The sequence below is a fragment of the Apodemus sylvaticus genome, chromosome 15 (assembly GCF_947179515.1).
Source record: "Apodemus sylvaticus chromosome 15, mApoSyl1.1, whole genome shotgun sequence".
Lineage (NCBI taxonomy): Eukaryota > Metazoa > Chordata > Mammalia > Rodentia > Muridae > Apodemus > Apodemus sylvaticus.
The window spans coordinates 73,594,540-73,614,987 of record NC_067486.1 but is presented as its reverse complement, the minus strand read 5'-3'; positions in this window follow the sequence as shown (position 1 = coordinate 73,614,987).

The window sequence follows — 20,448 nt, the reverse complement described above, 5'->3', positions numbered from 1 at the left end:
AGAAGGGCATAAACAATAACTTCAATTGTTTGGAAATCTCTTGGAGTCCTGTAAGTAATTACTAGAGAGGAGATTTCTAGCCTGCTTGGCACATAGATTTTTCTTAAATAGTCCATGGTTATTAAAGAAAGGATTATTATCTCAGGTAGGAATATTCAATTAAACTATATATACACACAGATTCATATGTAGTTTATGTGATTTAAGGTAAGTAAACAATAATATGATTCCTTTTTTATCAGGCCTTCTGAGTGCTCCTGTCCCCATTCCTTTCTCTTTTCTGATTTAGCTTCCCTTCCCCCTTCTCAATTAAGAGTCCATGGGGGCCGAGAACATTTATTCAGTTTTTGTAGGACTGTAAACTTGTGCAGCCACTCTGGTAATCGGTGTGGAGAATGCTCAAAGGCTAAAAGTAAATGTACCTATAGCCCAGGTAAAGCACTCCTTGGCATATGCCCAAAGGATCTTACTCCCTCCCCCACAGATACTTGTGTAGCCATCTTCATTTTCTCTTTCTTGACATTACCCACAAAATAGAAGCAATAGAAATATCCTTCAACTGATGAATAAATAATGAAACTGTGGTATATTTTTATATTACAGAGCACCAGTCAGCTGTAAAGAATAAGAAATCATGATATTTGCAAATAAAAGGATAGAAATCAAAATTATTTTGGTAACTCAGAAAGACAAAGGCCAAATGTTCTTTCTTATCTGTGTTTTCCTATCTCTGAATTTTCAAAGTCTATAACTTTGAGGAATGACAGAAAGTGGAAAAGCGAAAAGCTGACAGACAAGAGACCTTGAGAAAAGAATAGCAGGATACAAGTGATACGAAGAAGAAAATGGGAAAAAAAACAAGAGCTATTTTAATCTTTATGAAAGATTATGCTATTTCTTAACCACAAATAAAGTAATTTTTATTCTACCACAAAGGACTTTGAAGTTATTGTGTTACTGTCTACCTTGCCAGATTCAATGATTGAATGCCACATCATTTCTCTTTACTGGGCTTTCTTCGACTCCCTGTTCAAAGATTCATTACGTGTATAGGGTTCTTATGATTATCTAAGACAGGCTTTCATTTAGCACAGGCTGCCCTCAAACTCTATATGTAGTTGTTGACCAGCTTGAGCTCCTGGCATTTCTGCCTCTACCTTGAGTGTTGCGATGATACTTAGACATTACCACACTGCACTGTTGGGGAATGAACTAAGTATTTCATTAATTCAGGGCAAGCGTCCTATCAGGTAAGCTATATCTCAGCCTCCTTTCCTACTGGTATCATTTTGTTTTTAGGGTAGGTCTGAAATCTTCTGCAATAAAAGTGTCTTGGAATGACTATAAGCAAATTGTTACAGAGAAAATAATGGAGTTGTTGGTGGTTAAAAACATTAATGCTGTTTAAAGAAAGTTGTGTGGGCCACTGACTTAGTTTTATTTATTAGTGCATCTAAATGACAAACAATGAAAATGTGTATCCTTAGAGGAAGTTAACTAATCCAGACCGACTTCCAGATAAGATAACAGCCTAGGAGCTTCCCCAGAGCAAGTAGATTTTTTTTCTGTTACAAAAACAGAGGTACAGAAATAGTTTGCCGTGCCATCAGGGTCCAGTATCCATTTAATCAAAATTCCAACAACTCTCCTCTACCATCAGACTTGGGTTTGTTGCTGAGACTGGAACCTTCCTACTGTATCTACAGCAGTAGAATCTAACAGACTTCAGCAGTCACTCCATTAAAAACTGGCTGAAAAACCCTCTTCACAGAAATGTACTAAAACTTCACTTGCAGGGGTTCTAGAGAAGGGGTCCATAGCCAGCATTACTGGGACCACTGTCAGTATCCTACTGAAAAACTCAGATGTTGAGAACTAAACCATGATATCAATAGTGCTTGGTTGATGTACACCTAGTGTTGAGAGAGCTTTCATATAGAGTGAATAAATAAATTAATCAATGGGCCAAAAAGAAGGCTTTGTAATGACAGAATATTTGAGTGATCAGAATAGACAACTCAGGCTAATATACCAAGCTAAAAGGTTGAAGCAAAAGGTAAAATGTTAACAATACTAAGACATTCATCAAACTGAAGGAAGACTAAAAAATTCACAAAGATTAAAAAGTAATTCAGTGACTGTAATCAATGCCTACCTTTCAATAAGTCTGAGTTTCAGTGGTCTCAATTCTTCTGTCAAAAGATACATACTGTGGCCTAGTGAGATGGTTCCATGTGGAAGAGCACTTGCTGATCTTACAGAGATTCTTTCTCTCATTATTTGCTTTTCCATCCTGACTGAAGTGTCCACTACACCATATCCTCCAAGTGCATGCCCCCATCCACTCGACTCCTGTTTGTATTCAGAAAAGAGCAGGTATCCCATGGATATCAACCAGCCATGGAATATCAAATTACAGTAAGACTAGGCACCTCCTCTCCTATTAAGGTTGAATGAGGCAACCTAGTAGAGAAAAGGGTCTCAAAAGCAAGCAACAGGGTCAGGCCCATGCAGGCTCCCTGGTTGGCGGTTTAGTCTTCTTATAGAGGTTCTTAGCATTGACATCTGGCAGCTCACAGGTAGTTCTAACTCCAGATCAAAGGGGTCTGATGCCTTCCAGTCTCAGTAAAAGAAATAGGCTATATGTGTAGACAAGCAGGCATACATGTTTGATTGTGTGTATGAGCATATACAAACATACATGTACATATAAGTAAACAAATATAAGAAGAAATTGTATTTAAAAAAAATCTCAACCAAATACTTGCAAACTGAATTGAGAAACACATAAAAAATTATCTGCAATGATTAAATTGACATCATCTCAGACATGCAGGAATGGTGCAGCACAAGTAAGCCAAGTGAGTACAATCTATCACATAAATGCATTCAAAGATAAGAATCACATGAGAATATCAATTAGGTGCAAAAATAACCTTGGAGAAATTCAACCTTCTTTCATGACAAGAACTGCAAAGAGAATATTAGTAAAAAGACACATCTCCACATTCTAAAGGCTATAAATAACACATATGTCACCATCAAGGTGAATATCTAAAAGCATTCGTGTAAGATAAAAAATAACACAATCATGAACACTCCTTGCCAGTCTTATTCAATATAGTGCTTGGCATCATGGATAGAGCATCAAGACAGAAGTAAGCAAAAGGTATTAAATAGAAAAGAAAGAAGTCAGACTACTCCTGTTTTCTGATAGAATGCTTTTATATAAGGGAAACCATAAAGATTCTCTCAGGATGTTCGTAGAGCTGATAAACACTTTTTGCAAAGTGTGTGTTATAAAATTAACTTACCAAAGTCAGTAGCTTTTATATATCCCAAACAAACATAAAAGGAAAAAAATCAGAGAAATACTCCCATTCCTAGCTATCTCTTTAAAAAGTTGGAATAAATATAACAAGTAGAAGACCTGCATGAAGGGAACTTCAAAGCACTGAAACTAAAGAAAGAAACTGAAGATGACCTCTGAAGATGAAGAGATCTCCCAAGCTCATGAAAGCGTCAAAATCACAAAAATTTCCAGTCTATTAAGAGAAATCCACTAATCCGATGTCTTATCCATCAAAGTTTTAACACATTTTCCCCCAAGAAATTGAAAAACAATCATAAAATTTATAAGGAAGCAGAAACAACCTCAAGTAGCCAGAGTGGTACTTAAACAGGGTGGGGTTACTAGAAGAAAGCTGGTGTAGAAGAAAGCAAAGGGGAATAATGATGAGGATGGTTTAAGTGTAAAGGCTAGGGTAGGGTAAGGTAGGAGAAGTAGGGTGAGGAAGGATAACTAATATTAGTGGTATTTGAAACAAGCTCTATGGATACCTTCTGTTTACATATCACATAATATATATCATATAACACATAACATATTATACATTTCCTTAAATAGTTATTTTAAATGTATGGGATAATGCTGCTCCCAGAAACTATAGGATGCTAAATAATAGGCCCAACATCAGGCATGGGATACTTTCTTTCAATTTGTGCATTAAGTGTTAGTGAATTTCCCCAAACAATATAAACTATCAATATTGTTTCTCTATTTGCACATGATAAGATCCTGTTACAGAAGAGACCACATATGTGAGTCACAGAACATAAGGAAATCATACTGGATATGATCTGAAGTCTTCCTCTATGCTGCATAGCTTGCAAAGCAGTGTGAAGGCATTACTCTGGCAGCTTGTGGAGAAAAGTCATATCATTCTTACCTAGCTATGAACCCTGTGATCTTAATACTGATGAGCCTGGAAAGATATGTCAATGAGTGTAATCCTGGAATGAATGATATAAGGATAACACATTGCTTTATGATTTAAGTCTGACTCTACTAAAAACAACTCCTGCCTAGTGCAATAGACAAGGACAAGAATTCATGGCCTTGGATTTCATAGTCCCTAAGGAAGAAGCTACTATAAATATTGTTGAGTGGATGTAGTATAAAGCTGCCTTATCAATATGCATCTCTATACAATTGAACTAGGCCAGGCTTCAATTTTAATAAATCTCTCTCTCTCTCTCTCTCTCTCTCTCTCTCTCTCTCTCTCTCTCTCTCTCTCTCTCTCTCTCTCTGTGTGTGTGTGTGTGTGTGTGTGTGCGCGCGCGCGCATATGTATGGCACAGAGGGTAGTGGTTTGTTCAGAGACTCAGAACTGACCAAGAGCATAAAACAAGTTTCTGTAGAGTGCTTGGTCATAAATGGAGCAAATACTCATGACACAAAGGCTTAGGAAACATTGAAGAAGAGGAGGATGACAGACTATAAAATCTGAAGAGAAGGGAGGATGGAAGTGATCCACTATCTCCTGAACATGACAAGTTAGGGGGACTGGCTTAAAAGGCTCCATCCCTAGCAGAGGATTTATTGAGAGTTGATGGCTGCTCTAAGCTGAAGAGCCACTTTTCTTTGGCAGTTTGGCCTCTGATATATTGACCATCCTCTAATGAGTGGCTGCACACCAGTGTGCAAATTAGACTTAGGGCAGCATTAATTAGATTTGGTGTATTATTAAAAGGAAAATGGCATGAATTTGGAAGAGAAATCCTGGTGGAGTGAAAGGTTGTCACTGAGGGATTGTGATTGGTACATTGTTTGCATGTAAAAATACTTAAAATATTTTTTATTTACCTATTTATTTATTGCTTGTGAATAAAGTCTTTGTCAGTGATGAGGAAACATACACAGCAATTACCTTAAGAGATAGTTCCTCTGTCAAGGGCATGATCAGATGTCTGAAATAATTCCAGCTTTGAGGAATGATGATTTTAAGGGTCCTTGAGGAGGTCTTCCTTCCCAATTTAAGGTTAATTCATTAGCACAAGGACAAAGAGACTTATAGCTCCATAAGTCTGGGATATATAAGTCCTGGTCTGGCCTTGAAGTGGTTGGACCCATCCAACTGGGAGGTCCTCCTAGTGGGATAAAAAAACTCAGATGATAGTTTTAAGCCACAAGACTATTCTGGAAGGTAAAAAAGGAGACCGCCATTTTAAATTTTATAATTTTTACTATGTAATCATGACCCCCTTCCTATCTATTTAACAATTAGGAAAAACTGATGATCCTGAAAGGTTACCCCAGTTGATGTTAGTAATTTGGGGGAGCAAATCATTCTTACTGCTTCCTAGCTGGTAAAGGGGTTGATATAGAAAGACAGCTGTTACAGTGCCTCGGCAGAAGGCATAATAAAATGTAATGGGTGGCAATGATCCTGAACACAATCAGCTGTATAACGACAGCATATACCTTTGGAACATGCTTTGCAACCAAGGTGACATCTGTAACATACAAAACAATGTTATCACTACTGGAATTCCTGCTGGAGTTCTCTCTAGACTAGAGTTTCAGTCATACCTCAAGTATAGCTGTAAGGGAGAAAGATAAGAAACCAGTGCTCCATTTCTCCTTCCTAGTCAAAGACAAGACCATTCTTTCTTCTAGCCAAGGACAAGAATAACTATTCACTTATGAAAGTCCCCCTCCTAAGCTCCCTAGTCCATTTCTGTCTCCTGCTTCATCATTTTGGTCTCTGGGGAGGTAACGCTAACCAGCATTAGGTAATCTGTCGATCTATCTGGTTTCTTTTAGTTGAATGGGATGGTAGGGTTTAGCAACCGCATTACTCATCCAAAAGAAGGAACTAATGCCTGATACTGTAAATCTGTCCAGGAATCAGAGCTGGGAAGCTCATAGCCAGTAGGGGAGAGCCTACCACCAATAGTCTTCTAAATACTTAGCTTTATGCCTCCAGATTTGTGTAGCTCTCAGCTCTTGTCAGTGGACAGCAGTTAATACAGAAACAACTGGTCAAAGAGGAGAAAATAAAAGTATATGTGGACCAGCCACTCCTAAACTGAATACCTATTTCACACTTTCTGCTCAGGGACTATCTTGGAAAAAAGAGAAAACCTTACAAGAGCTGCTTGCTGGGTTGTGGTGGCGAACACCTGTAATCCCAGCACTCTGGGAGGCAGAGGCAGTCCAATTTCTGAGTTTGAGACCAGCCTGGTCTACAAAGTGAGTTCCAGAACAGCCATGGCTATACAGAGAAATCCTGTCTCTAGAAAACCAAATCCAAAAACAAACAAACAAAAAAATAGAAAGACCTGCCAGGAGCATCATTTTTGAAGATAACACAGCCAACGCATGTGAGAACACACTTGCGACTTCATTTCCAGGAGATCTGATACTCTCTTCTGGCATCCATTGATGTCTGCACATGTATGATGCAGACATCATAAATGAAAATAAATCTTTAAATCTGCATATAATACCTATCTCTATTCTATACCGTAAGTCTTTAAAATGAGTTTGTGTGCCTTTTATATTTACATTTCTCTAGAAATTCCTTTCAAATTTCTTGTTTCATTATATTTTTATTGCATTCAAGGGAGTCAGTTTTCGCATATTTGTCTCTAACCTCCGGAGACTGCTTTGCCTAGTAAACTGTAGGAAAAGGATGACTACTACAAGCTGTTAATTGAGTAATCACTGTACTTGTTGAGACTCGTTTTTTGGTGTTGTCATATAGAATCTAAAAGCCACAACACAAATACTATGTTTTATACTATCTGTATGTATTAATGTTAAAATTTGCTTTTCCATAAGTTTTCAAGATGGATAGGTTTATAAACTGTCATTACTCTGTACCAGACTCTTGAAAACACAAAAAACGGCATCTTTCAATTGTTTCATATAAGTTCAAAGATTTCTGGCATTCTGAATCAGTTGGTTTAGATGTTTCTGGCTTTAATGCCAGAAGTGTCCATCAGCTGAGACTGCTGAAGCTGTGGCTTGTACCTGGGAGGGTTTCACCACAGTTATTGTCCTTCTTCTTGCCTGATTCATTTTCGGTACAATCAGGGACAGATGCTTTATACACAGTCAGTCAAGAGATAAGTTTCCAATTTCCAGAGTTTTGAATTCTTAAGACAATGTTCAACAAGTTCACTTTCTTTAAAGGAAAAGACATGCACAGCCTCCCCTCAGGCTTGCTTCTTGTCCCTTCATATTTTCAGGTTACAGAAAAGGATTTTTTTTCCTAGTTGCACTATACAGAGCCAAAAAGTACTGGTGTTTTCTGCTTGGATGCAAATCAATCATTTATGTGGACACTCCTGAAAAGATTTCATTTGCCCAACCAGTCAGTATTCTGCCTCTGTTAAAGGGTCTCTAGCATAACAGACTTTCTTTTTAACTCACGTTTCTCCCCCTAATCACCCACACAGACCACCTCCAGCATTCCTGAGTAAGAACTGCCTGCCAACCCCTCCCCTGCAAAGGCTTTCCCCTCCATCAAGTCATTGTTTAATCTCTAGTTGCCACCAGCTCTGAATCTCTCACCCAAGGCTCATATTTGCCCAAAATAAATAATAAGTTGAGGAGACAGACAACCGGTTTGTTTTGCCACCTTTCTTGACAGCATGAGGTAATGCTGACCTACTGAGCGAGTGTTCTGAATGTATGACAGACCTTCAGAGACCCTCTGTGGGGAGAGATGAGGAATGTCGGTACAGCCTGGCAGCCAGGGCCAACCTAACTCACACCAGGCTTTGGGAAAGTCCAGTGAGAAGAATGAGCAATGTTTCAATTCAGAGAAGGATTTAGCTGCTCCTGCACTACCTATCGAGATATTTGCTGTGCTTGGCACCAGGAAGTATCTTTTTCATTCCTGCATCCCTCCATTATTCTGCACACTTCAGAAGAATTTCAGTATTATTCTTCTACAGTGTTTCTACTAACATTTTATTTTCTGACCATGTGTGTGTGTGTGTGTGTGTGTGTGTTTGCATGCACATGCATGCATGTGATGTGTGCATGTGTCTGTGAGAAAACATGAGAGAAAGAATAAAATAACAAGAATGAGTTAATATGGTTAAAATACATCACATTTATTAATAAAATTGACAAGGGATAAATAAAAATCAATCACTTTAGCATACTTAAATTAATTATAAGGTATAAAGGCAGATTGTTTGTTACAGACCGTGGGTCTGCTGTGGGATAACCAGGATCCTCTGGTCCAGGAAGGCACAGGTCTGGCTGAGATGACAGACAGAACAAACCACACACACACAGAGGCGGTTTGAACTGAATGTTTTTTGGAGCTCTAAGGCAAGGATTTTTATACAGGAAGAGTTGGTATTACCATTTCAAAAGATGTAGCCAGTGAGGCAGGCACAATTGTCATAGCCATTTGGTACAAAGAAATGTAAAATCACTCAGGTACAAAGTTTCTCAAGTAACAGATATAGAAGATCAATTTACAGATGCCATCAAACTTCCTGATTAGAATACAGAGTCACTCATAGCTTACAGTAAATCTTCAAAGAGTTTGAAGTTTCTTATACCACCTGGGTCTTAGCAAGTTCTTGTGAGAAATCTTTATCTAACATTTAGCCTTCTATCTTGTGAAACAAAACTTCCTGAGTAAATCAATGCTTTCAGTACCAGAATGCCAGAGCCATCCTCATACACATACACACAGCCATAAAAACCTGCATGTGGTTGGAAGGTAGTAATTATGTAAACAACTATGAGGCAAAGCATTGCAATTCTGAAAAGGGGGTTTGGCGGGTCAGTGAGTTGACTTCAAAGACCGGATTATCAGCCAGGCCTTAGGAATCCCAGTGAAGAGAGAAAAGGAGGAAGTCAGGGCAAACTGCTACTTGAGAACTAAGGGCCCATCTTAAATAGCTAGAAAGTAAGAGAGTACAGTAAATTGCCCAGTGAGATTATCAGCTTCCAAATATACAGAAAGTTCTGTTATTCCCAGGAGACATTTCTTTTCCGCCTCTGTCTGTAAAATATCATTTTTACAGACATCACTGGGCCACTGCGGCAATTGTTGGATAGTATTCAGCCACAGTTGAAGTGTTTATATAATACATTTCAAAGAAGTTTTATTAAGTTAAATCGCTATACCTAGTGATAGAATATTGTTAACCAGGTGAGATGAGAAATAAAACACTCAAGGTGTTGTAACTTGATAGCATGTGTTACACAACACACACACACACACACACACACACACATATATACCAAAACACACACATATAATATATACAGTATATATGTGTAGTTAAATAATCTATCTAACACTGTGCCTCAGTCTCTGTGCTATAAACAGAACTGGTGAGCTCTCAGTCTACAAAGCTATTATTTGCCTTTAACTAACATGAATCTTTAGGCTTTGGATATTTCAAGTTCTATAGGTATTGCAAAGAACAGGCTGATATGAGGAGGCATGGGTAAAAAACAGTACTTTTGTGGAGGAAGAGCTCAAGTTGCTCAGGGACATCTAGAATGTTCTGGAAAAAATAGAAAAGATTTAATCTGTTAGTAGCAAACATGAAGTTAAAAATGTGTAGTTGAAGGGAGATTTATTTGGCTGTAAGAAAAACTTAAATTATTTGAAGGTAAATGGGTACAATTAGGCATCACTGGGAGGAATGGTCCTTGGCCAGATAAAGGTTTAACAGAGGCCCCAACAAAGGGAAACCGAGGGGGGGAGGTGGGAGTGTGCTGGGTGGAGGGGTATATATGTGGAGGCAGGGGGAGGGAGGAGAGGTTGGGGGTCTTAGGGGAGGGGGAAATCGGGAAAGGTCTTACATTGGCAATGTAAATGAAGACAATATTCAATAAAAAAGGGGGGGAAGAGAGAAGCCAGATGCAGAACGACAAACACCACATGTGTTCTATAACATGTGTATGTATACATATGGGTGTGTGTTTGTTTGTGTTTCTGTCATTAACATAGAAAGGAGGACATGAGCTGAGAGAAAGAGGTCTTTAACAAGTGGGAAGGAAGAATGAAAAAGAAAAGACAGAATGCTTGTGGCATGCAAATGAGGGGACAATTTGAGAAGAGGAAGGCAACAGACACAGGGGACAGAGAAATGAGGGGGTGACAGGGCAGTACTAAGTATAGTCATGATTGTGATGATATGATTAAAAATAAAACTATAAATTGGTACAACCACTCTGGAAAGCAATCTCGCAGTTCCTCCGGAAACTGGGCACCTCACTTCCAGAAGATCCTGCTATACCACTCCTGGGCATATACCCAGAGGATTCCCCACCCTGTAATAAGGATACATGCTCTACTATGTTCATAGCAGCCCTATTTATAATTGCCAGATGCTGGAAAGAACCCAGGTATCCCTCAACAGAAGAGTGGATGCAAAAAATGTGGTATATCTACACAATGGAGTACTATTCAGCCATTAGAAACAATGAATTCATGAAATTCTTAGGCAAATGGATGGAGCTAGAAAACATCATACTAAGTGAGGTAACCCAGACTCAAAAGGTGACTCATGGTATGCACTCACTAATAAGTGGATATTAACCTAGAAACCTGGATTACCCAAAACATAATCCACACATCAAATGAGGTACAAGAGGAAAGGAGGAGTGGCCCCTGGTTCTGGAAAGACTCAGTGAAGCAGTATTCGACAAAACCAGAACGGGGAAGTGGGAAGGGGTGGGTGGGAGGACAGGGGAAGAGAAGGGGGCTTATGGGACTTTCGGGGAGTGGGGGGCTAGAAAAGGGGAAATCATTTGAAATGTAAATAAATTATATCGAATAAAAAAATTAAAAAAAAGAAGAAGCTTCTGAGCTTCACATTGAAATTCAAAAAAAATAAATAAATAAAACTATCACTTGGAGGCTAGGGAGTTAGCTTCATGAGTAAAGGTTCATGTTTCATAAGTCTAAGAACCCAAGTTTGCACTCCCATTCTGGTACTCAGGCTTTTAAAAAGAAGCCTAATTGCACACAACTCTAACCCCATCTTCCAGAGTGGAGTACAGGCAGAGAGATGGCTCCTAGGGGCTTACAAGCCAGTCAGTCTAGCCAATGTGGTAAGCTCTGTATTGGAGAAAAGGACAGAGAGAGAAATGTAACAAAACACAAGCTATGGAACTCTATGACTGAGTGCACATACATGCACACACACACACACACACACACACATACACAATTTGATGCAGACCAGAGTCATTCTAAGGCACCTCAATTTGGGGATTGCCCAGGTAAAAGTGTCTTGTGAAGAACAGTCTTGATGATTGATTGATAAGAGGAAGCCAAACCTATTGTGCAGAATGCCATCCCTAATCATGGGCTGTATTTGATGTCCAGCTAGTATAGCCTGGTGAGCCAGCCATGGAACAGTCTTGCAAGTACCATCATGTTTCTTGTCACCTCACCTCCATTTGACTTTCCTCATTAATACTGTGACCTGAAAGTCTAAGGTGAAATAAATGCTTTGCTCCATTAAGTTAATTTTTGTTAGGATTCTATTTTATCACAGGGATAGGAAGAGAGCTAGAATGGTTGCTCTGTACATTAGCTTAAAAAATTGTGGCAACTAAAGGCAAAAATCTATGGTTCAATAGAATAGGTAAACCAAGTGCTTGCCACGGTAGATGAAACAACTTTCATTGTGAGTTACAAGGTGATATTAGGATTTTCCTAAGACCTGTTCCTAACACCTTCATTTTTCCAAGGAACACTTTATAATCACATTGTTCACTTGGCTAACACACTGAAATGCCAAAATTACTTTTACCTGATAGTGATAGTTTAGCTCAAGGCTACAGAATCAAAACTTCTAAGAATTCATGAACCTGAGTATCCAGGCTGCTCCATAGTTTGTCAAGTGTGAATAACTTCTTTTTCTCGTTTATTCATTCATTTAGTAAATTAGGTTATTCACTTTGCATCCTGATCTCAGCCTCTGTCCTCCAAGACCCCCTTCATGTAGCCCCATTCCTCTATCTCTTTCATCTCTGAGAAAGCTGAGGTTGCCTCTATGTACCAACCCATTCAGTCACTGCAGGTCTAGATACATCTCGCACTGAGACTAGAAAAGACAGCCCCATTAGGGTGACAGGATCCACAGGTATGCAACAGACAGGGTAAGCACCTGCTCCAGTTGTTGGCACACATGCATGAAGATCAAGCTGCATGTCTGCTACATGTATGTGAGGGCCTAGGTCCAGCCTTTGTATGTTCTTTTTGTTGGTTGTTTAGTCTCTGGGAGCCTCAAGGATCCAAGTTAATTGATTCTGTTGGTCTTCTTGTGTATTCCATATATGCTCTGGGTTCCTGAACCTTTCCCCCAACTCTTATACTAGACTTTCTGAGCTCCATCTCTTGTTTGACAATGGGTCTCTGCATCTCTTTTGGTCAGCTGTGGGGTCAAGTCTGAACAACTCTTCATGGGCTTTAACTGTACTGTATGACTCCAAATTTATTATATCTCTTTGAGAACTAGTTGCTATCTTTGCTCTGGTTTTCATTGGATCACCTCAATTTAAAAACATCAGAAGGTAAGTCTTAGGAAAAAATTGTATAGAAGTAAAGATTACCTATGTATTTAGGTCAAATTTTAGTTATAGACTAAGCTGATACAATGCTTGAAAACAAATGCTTGGGCCAGGCTTAATAATCAAACCTATAAAAATGAAAGAAGTTACAACCAAATAGCAAATAGACACAAAATGAAAGGCGCAAATGTGATATCACAGGCATGTAGAAAAAGGGATTAAATAGGAGCAGACTAAAGTGTGGCATGCACCAGTCAGCTGAGGGAGATTTTCAGACGGCCTAGTACTGCTCTTACGTGTTACCTCTACTATATTGTGGGAATTGCTTAAAAGATCTTGCAATAAACATTATATTTATAATCTATATAACAATTAGCACACATCCACTGCTTTTTTTCACACTTTGGAAGAGTAAGAGCTTCAGGGCCATTCACCTAGATTTGACAACCAATCAACACATTGAAGGGTAGATACAGAATTATCATGTCATTCTGAAGAAGTTATTTAATCGTCGTAAACAGCAATCTATGCTGACTTCCCTGGTAAAAATATTTTAGTACTAATTTAAACGGAACCTCTAGAAGGTAGAACTAAAATATGATTGTGAGCAGAAGTTCTATATTCTGCTTCATTTTTAGAGAAATTAAATAAAATACTAAATGGTGGTAGAATTATTACATGCCCATTGATTACAAACTTTAATATTGCAGAAAGTATTTATGACATTATCCGTCTATAGATATGATATAATAGTAATTCTAGCAAGTTTTCTGGCATTTAAAATTTTAAAGTTTGACTAACAAATACACACAAATACAGAAGGTCAAAAGAACTTCACCAAAAATTACTATGGTTATTGACATACTGAAATACAAGTATGCATATGTAAATTTTTAATAATTGCACTCTATGCTAAAGCAGCACATACTCTGAAAATGGAGCTATCATGTTTCCTGTAAGTGGTGCTTTACATATATGATTCTTTGGAAATGTAATTAAGCAATGAAATTTATGGGTCATACTAGTATATGATCCATTTAAATATCTGAAGAACCTTTATCTTGTGTTTTTACATAGCTCTTTCAAAATCTGTGAACTCATCTCACAATATGCCAGAATTTCACCTTGTTAAAACACCATCAAGTAATGAAGTCATGTGAGAAGAATTTCTGAGTGCTTGTGAGAACACTCAAAAACAAACAAACAAACAAACAAAACGCTTGTGACCATAGTTTCTTCAAAGCATGGAATTGTTCTTGAAATGTGTTTTCCAGGTGTAAAGGATAGAAGTGAGTTTCCTTCCTATGGTTTATTATTGTTTGCTATTGTTAGTCAATTAAGTGTTTCGAGTATCCTATATATATGCTTCTCGGGGAAAACAAGCTTTTGCCATGTATGGCTCGTCCTTGTGATTGCACACAGCTTGAGCTGCTGAGATCTTAATCATGTGACTTTTCTTTCTCCTTTATTTTCACATGCCATACACCCCAACTACAGCTTTCACTTCCCTTCTGACCCAGATCCTTCTGAGGGGAGCAGGCCTTCTAGGGACACCAACCAAATGCAGCATGACAAACTGCAATGGGACCAGACACATATCCTCACATCAAGTCTGCTTGTTACCATTCTTAACTCCCTGGCTCTAAATTGTGTGAGGCTCTGAATGAAGTTGAATATTGTATGAGAACTTTAGTTTGCCTCATGATCAGCTCCATTCTCCCAGGTCTCACCACCTCTAGGGTAGTGACACCTCACAGATAAATTTTGTATCGAAAAGCAAACAGTAAAACAACAAAAAGTCTAAAATGCAACATTTTAAAAATTTCATTTTTGGAGTAATACTTAAGCAAATTCTTTAAACACAAAATCAATGCATAAAACCGTATGAATGTTTTTCCAACTACTTTTGGTAGCATGAAAGATACAAACACTAGTATTACTTGTACTGTCATAGGTTAGATTTCCTAGTACATTAGACATGTGGAATTATACAGACAATATAAACTCATGTTTCTAATTTATTCAGTGATATTTTGACAATGAATGAGTTCATCAATATTTTAGAATTACATATACTATTCTATTTCTATTAATACGACATAATTTGGTCTCCACATCTGAACATTTTGAGTGAAACTGCTATCCATATTCCAACGTGATTGCAAACAGAAATGTTCTTATAATAGTATCTTTGTCAGTAGTTTGAGAACGCCATACAATGCATTTTGGTCATATTCAGCTGATCCAAAACATTGTATTTTGTGAATAATTTATTACATCATTTTGTCCTCTTTTCTCCCTTCTAGTTTTCCCTTGTCTTCCTGCCTCCTTCTTTACCTCCCAAATCCATTGTCTCTTCTCTTTATTATTGTTTTTTGTGTTCATACAAATCAATAAACATATAAATATGCAGCCTGAGGACTCGATTCTCAGCTATCTGCAAGCACATGTTTCTAGAATTAGTTCATATTGGATAACCAATCAGGGGGGTTATCTTTTATTTTAAAACTATTTATTCATCTCTTCGTAGTTCTTAATTGATTTTTAACTCTTCATCTACACTGATCCTCTTCAAGTTTTCCCTACTGGGTGTTGTTATTATTTAGGTATTATTTAGACAGTCCTGTTGCTGGGATTTTATGGTCATAGCTAGAAGATGCAAAATCACAGCAACATCCTGGTCCTCTGGATATCACCATCTTTTCAGTCATCTTTCCACAATGCTGCTCTGAGTAGGAGCTGTGTAATTGATGTATTGATTGGGGCTAGGTACCCTATGGTCAGTCTTTTTTCTCCAATTTGACAACCCATGGTTTCCTGTAAGGATCTCTTTCTATTGGAAAAAATGAGCTTTTTAAATGAGGGATGAGAACTACACTTTTCTATGGGCATAATGAGAAATACTTAGAATATGGTGAGAAATCAAACTGGAATATGAAAACATTAGCAGCAGGTTCTTCTCTAGGATCCATAACCTCACTAGTCATGTGCAATTGGGTAGGTTTATAATGCCAGGCATGATTTCCCTACTGTTGAAGATGTATGTCCTATATCCTCCTAGATTGTGCCTTTAGGAATATCTTGGCATGCTGTGCAATGTTGTTCCTCAGAGGCATTACAGCAGAGTAGGATTATTGACTGCTTTCCTCCCTTAATAGCTTGCATATCACCATCTGGTACTGTGAAAGCTAGTCTGCAAGAAGGAAGATTCAGGGTCTGTTCCAGTTAAAATCCTCCAAGTCCTATGGCCAAAGTATGTGGTGTTATCTTCTGCCATGTGGACTGATCTTCAGCTTCTGGGAATCACCCTAAGTGCAGTAATATTCTCTATACTGCATTCATTGTTTTTAATAGCTGAGTAGTATTCCATAGTGTAAATATACCACATTTTCCGTATCCATTCCTCTATTGAGGGACATCTGGGTTCTTTCCAGCTTCTGGCTATTATAAATAGGGCTGCTATGAACATAGTGAGGCATGTGTCCTTATTACATGCTGGGGAATCCTCTGGGTATATACCCAGGAGGGGTCCTCCAGTAGTATTATGCCCAGTTTTCTGAGGAACCGCCATTCAGATTTCCAGAGTGGTTGTGCAAGCTTACAATCCCACCAACAGTGGAGGAGTGTTCCTCTTTCTCTACATCCTCACCAGAACCTGCTGTCTCCTGAGTTTTTGATCTTAGCTATTCTGACTGGTGTGTCACTTAGGTAGACGATCATGTCGTCTGCAAATAATGATAGTTTGACTTCCTCCTTTCCAATTTGTATCCCTTTGACCTCCTTATGTTGTCGAATTGCCCGAGCTAGTACCTCAAGTACAATATTGAAAAGATAAGGAGAAAGGGGGCAGCCTTGTCTGGTCCCTGATTTCAGTGGGATTGCTTCAAGTTTCTCTCCGTTTAGTTTGATGCTGGCTACCGGTTTGCTGTATATTGCTTTTACTATGTTTAGGTATGGGCCTTGAATTCCTGTTCTCTCCAAGACTTTAAGCATGAAAGGATGCTGAATTTTGTCAAATGCTTTTTCAGCATCCAATGAAATGACCATGTGGTTTTGTTCTTTGAGTTTGTTTATGTAGTGGATTGTATTGATGGATTTCCGTATATTGAACCAACCCTGCATTCCCGGGATAAAGCCTACTTGATCATGGTGGATGATCGTTTTGATGTGTTCTTGGATTCGGTTGGCAAGAATTTTGTTGAGTATTTTTGCATCGATGTTCATAAGGGAAATTGGTCTGAAGTTCTCTTTCTTTGTTGGATCTTTGTGTGGCTTTGGTATCAGCGTAATTGTGGCTTCGTAGAAGGAATTGGGTAGTGTTCCTTCTGTTTCTATTTTGTGGAATAGTTTGAAGAGTATTGGTGTTAACTCTTCTTTGAAGGTCTGGTAGAATTCTGCACTGAAACCATCTGGTCCTGTGCTTTTTTTGGTTGGAAGACTTTCTATGACTCCTTCTATTTCTTTAGGCTTTATGGGACTGTTTAGATGGTCTAGTTGGTCCTGATTTAATTTTGGTATTTGGTATCTGTCAAGGAAATTGTCCATTTCCTCCAGATTCTCCAGTTGTGTTGAGTACAGGCTCTTGTAGTAGGATCTGATGATTTTTTGGATTTCCTCAGTTTCCGTTGTTATGTCTCCCTTTTCATTTCTAAGTTTGTTAATTTGGATACTTTCTCTGTGCCCTTTGGTCAGTCTGGCTAAGGGTTTATCTATCTTGTTGATTTTCTCAAAGAACCTGACTGGTGTGAGGTGAAATCTCAGGGTTGTTTTGATTTGCATTTCTCTGATGACTAAGGATGTTGAACATTTCCTTAGGTGCTTGTCAGTCATTCAATATTCCTCAGGTGAAAATTCTTTGTTCCTCAGGTGAAATAAACCCATTTTTAATAGAGTTACTTGGCTCTCTGGAGTATACCTTCTTGAGTTCTTTGTATATATTGGATATAAGCCCTCTGTCAGAAGTAGAGTTGGTTAAGATCTTTCCCCAATTTGTTGCTTGCCATTTTGTCCTATTGACTTTGTCCTTTGCCTTTCAGAAACTTTGTAATTTTATGAGGTTCCATTTGTCAATTCTTGGCCTGAGAGCATAAGCTATTGGTGTTCTGTTCAGGAAAATTTCCCTTGTGCCCATGTCCTCAAGGGTCTTCCCCAGTTTCTGTTCTAGTAGTTTCTGTATGTTTTTATGTTCTGTAGGTTTTATGTGGAGATCCTCGATCCACTTGGACTTGAACTTAGTACAAAGGGATAAGAATGGATCGTTTTGCATTTTTGTGCATGCTAGCCTCCAGTTGAACCAGCACCATTTGTTGAAAAGGCTATCTTTTTTTCCACTGGATGGTTTTAGCTTCTTTATCAAAAATCAAATGTCATAGGTGTGTGGGTTCATTTCTGGGTCTTCAGTTCTATTCTATTGATCTACCTGCCTGTCACTGTACCAATACCATGCAGTTTTTAACACTATTGTTCTGTAGTACTGTTTGAGGTCTGGGATACTGATTCCCCCAGAAGTTCTTTTACTGTTGAGAATAGTTTTAGCTATCCTAAGTTTTTGGGTGGAACTGGAAAATATCATCCTAAGTGAGGTAACCCAATCACAAAAGAACACACGTGGTATGCACTCACTGATAAGTGGATATTAGCCCAGAAGCTTGGAATACCCAAGACATAATTCATGTATCAAATGATACCCAAGAAGAAGGAAAGAGAGGCCCCTGGTCCTGGAAAGGCTCATTGCAGCAGTGTAGGGGAATACCAGGACAGGACAGCGGGAGGGGTTTGAATGGGGATCAGGGGCAAGGGAGAGGGCTTATTGGACTTTTGGGGAGAGGGGAACCAGGAAAGGGGAAATCATTTGAAATGTAAATAAAGAATATATCTAATAAAAAATACTCATTATATTGTTTTGGGAGTCATTTGTTCTTCCCTGATGAACAGAGATTTCTCTTACTTTGTCCTAGGGCTTTGATTAGATAGACTATGGCTCATGGGAGTGCATTAGTACCTGAAATATCATACACATACACACATATGCACACACTAACACACAGAAATACACACACACACACACACACACACACACACACAAACTCACACTTTTAGGTAAATGTAAACACTTGAGTCTTTTTCAATCATCCACAGTGTTGTTCATTTCTTCTCCTTTCACTCCCCATTTTTACTTTGGGGTACTTTGTTTTGCCCCACTCCTGCTCTAAGTAAGGCCTTCTCTGGAATGTAATCACAATAACAGATGTCACGTGAGCTATCAGGGGTCCATAGCTCCTCAAATGCTTGTGGAATATGCTCACCCCCCTAATTCCATGCTGGATTTTCCTCTGGATGAAGCTTTTCCAGGCTCCATGAATACTGTTATCATGTCTATGAGTTTATATACACAATTTCCTGTTGTGTTTGGAAAATACTGTTTCCATAAATTTACCCTACTGCTTGCTTGCCCTTACAATCCTCCCTTCGCCACTTCCATGTAGATTCCTAAGCATGAGGTAAATGGTGTGATGAGTATCAGTTAGGCCTCCAATTCTTTGCATGTTGACAAGTTTTGTGTCTCTAACTTTTGACATCTACTGCAAGGAGAAAGTACTTGGATGATTGTGAATAAGGCACTGCACCTTGGGTTTGCAATGTCATCAGTCGCAATCTTAATAATATGTTTATTTCGCTCAAAAATAGTCTATATTTCTCCCCTAGTTCCTATGGCCTATCTGGGTGCGTGCATTTGGCTCCGTCAATAGTGGAGAAGCTTCTCAGTATTAAGATTCAATATAGCTTTTACAAAAGCCCTTTGGTAGTTGTCATTCCTACCATCCTCCATCCTCCCTACTTGATCCTCACATAATCACTCCATTTAGCACTTTCTTTTTCATTATTCACCCTTTCCCTTTATAACATTACATACTCTGTCCCCTCCCTTGACATATCTTTCTATGACCCTTCTTACTTTCCTAACCTCTATTTGTATTTCAAAAGGATTAAAGCTAACATCCACAAATGAGAGAAAACATGAAGTGTTCGTCCTTTTGGATGTAGCTTAACTTATGTGGACAACTATCATCTGTTCCACCCATTTTCCTGTACATTTCAAGTTTTTGGTTTTCTTAATGACTGAATAATATTTCATCATTTAAGCGACTGTATTTTATCCATTCGTCAGTTGAAATGAACATTTATGACATTTCTATTTCTTGGCTATGGTGAATAAATCAACAATGAACAGAAAGAATACTTTCTCTGAAGTAAGATGTAGATTTTTGGGTACCTCCAAGAAAGATATAATTGAGTTCTATAATGGTTATATTTTCAGTCTTTGGAGTACCTTCTACATTGATTTCCACAGTAGCTATACATGGTTACATTGAATTATATTTCACTGAGTAAGTGTTCGTGCCATTTTGATAATATTACACCCACATTTGTTGTTCTTTTTTCTCTTTCTTCCTTCATCTCTACTTTTCCTTTTCCTTGATGGCTAATGGTGTCAATATTAGTGGTGAACTATAAATTATGTTTATACGTCACTTTCAAACTTTATTTTGTTCCTTAGTTGGGTTGGGAAACAGAAAGGATCTGGAAAGATGTGGGGA